Genomic DNA, 1,552 nt, shown 5'->3' with positions numbered 1-1,552 from the left:
CAGCCATAGCAGTACTTCTCTCAAGTTCTTTGGGAATCAGCAGCCTGATTCCTGCTAGCATTATTCTCATCCTGCTGTTTAAGTTCCACAAACGCAGGTATTATTATCACAGACAAACAGCTCATGGTTTGCACAGCATCTCCTCTACCCCATTCTATAGTTTCTTTGCATCAGGCTTCTTTTGCGGAGTGGTAAATCTCCAGTCAGAATGAGTATTATTTCCTCTGCTGGTGGTCTGTGAATCAGAGCCCTCAGAGTCAGATTAATCACAATTGTGCCCTTCTGCCTTCCATCTCTTAAATCAATCAGTATGGTCAGATAAGAAGTTTTCTTTGAATTCTTTTTACAATGAATTTGTGTTTCAGAAGTTTCTTAGCTAGAGTACGAAATGAGGGATCTTTCAGGCAAGCATCAGAAACTCCTTAGGGGATTTAGTGAAGTCTCCAACAAGGATTGGACAATTGTGGGGTGGGGTTTTTGTCGGTCTGCTTGTTTGTTTGTTTGTTTGTTTGTTTTGGATAAGAAACAGAACTCCCATTGGATGTGTATCAGAGTTAGGTGACTCCCCCTTGGCTAGCTCAGTAGTAGTACTTCCCAATGACCCAATGTCAGCTTTTGAGTCAAAGGTTGGCTGTTAAATAACTTCAGGAGCCATCCAAATTGGTGTTCCCACAAATGTATTTCCTTTAACTTAGGTATCTGTCAGGAGGCCAGCAACTCCAAAGTCATCAAGTTTAACATGCTCTTCTTCTGACAGCAAGACATTGGGAGCCTTTATGTCTCCGCAAATTTTCATTTCTCAATGCAGATAGCCCAAACCTTTCAAAATTCCCTTTAGCATGGTAGCTATCTGGAACTCATCAAATGGAGCAGCTCTAATGAGATCCAGAGCTGAACCACCATAAGGGTACTTCATTATTATCCATTTGAATCCTTTAAAAATGATGCATACTATTTTTGGTACATATGAGCTGTCTCACTGACCCACAACTGTTATTTTTTGCTGAATGTCTTCAATTTTATCTGCAGCTTCCTCGAGGTCTATGATTTTAACAGCAACCACTGGCTGGGTACAGCTATCAATTCCATCAAAACCCCCCTAAGGAGCCTTTTCCAAGGCACTCTAATGTTGTGAACAGTTCTCTTGTGATCAGCTATGTTATCCTGTATCCGGTGAACTTGGCTAGCCAAAGGCAAGTAGGCAACTTCTGCTCCTCTCTGCTCCTGCTGTGGTGGCGCTTCTGGCTCACAGGGCTCCTCCTCCGGGGCTAGTTCCAAGGGCTCTGCCAGGCTTCCCGATCAGGGTCTTTCTGGCATCTGCCCGCATCCTCCGCCAACCCTGCTCCTCTCCAATCTGGGACGCTGTGTGTAGCTACAGAGACAAGGGCTGGAGTGAGGGCACTCCTCCACACCTCAAAGCCTTAGGGAGAGGAGATGGAGGGATCCCAGCAACCTGCCCTCCAGCTAGTCGCTGGAGGCCATTGGGGGCTGTTCCTCCTTTGGTCCTGCCCTTGCTCTGGAGCGCAGGGCAGTGTCCGGAGCACTGGGACAT

At 46.1% G+C, this 1,552-nt stretch overlaps 1 pseudogene; it reads right to left on the bottom strand.

The window, feature by feature from the left end:
• Window positions 1-262: 262 nt before the first annotated feature.
• On the bottom strand, window positions 263-1,327 carry LOC111140066 (annotated as a pseudogene).
• Window positions 1,328-1,552: the final 225 nt, after the last annotated feature.

This window comes from Enhydra lutris, unplaced genomic scaffold (genome assembly GCF_002288905.1).
Source record: "Enhydra lutris kenyoni isolate GAN:26980312 unplaced genomic scaffold, ASM228890v2 scaffoldscaffold148, whole genome shotgun sequence".
Taxonomy (NCBI): Eukaryota; Metazoa; Chordata; class Mammalia; order Carnivora; family Mustelidae; genus Enhydra; species Enhydra lutris.
Note: the sequence above shows the minus strand (reverse complement) of the source record. Positions and strands in the feature narration are given on the sequence as shown.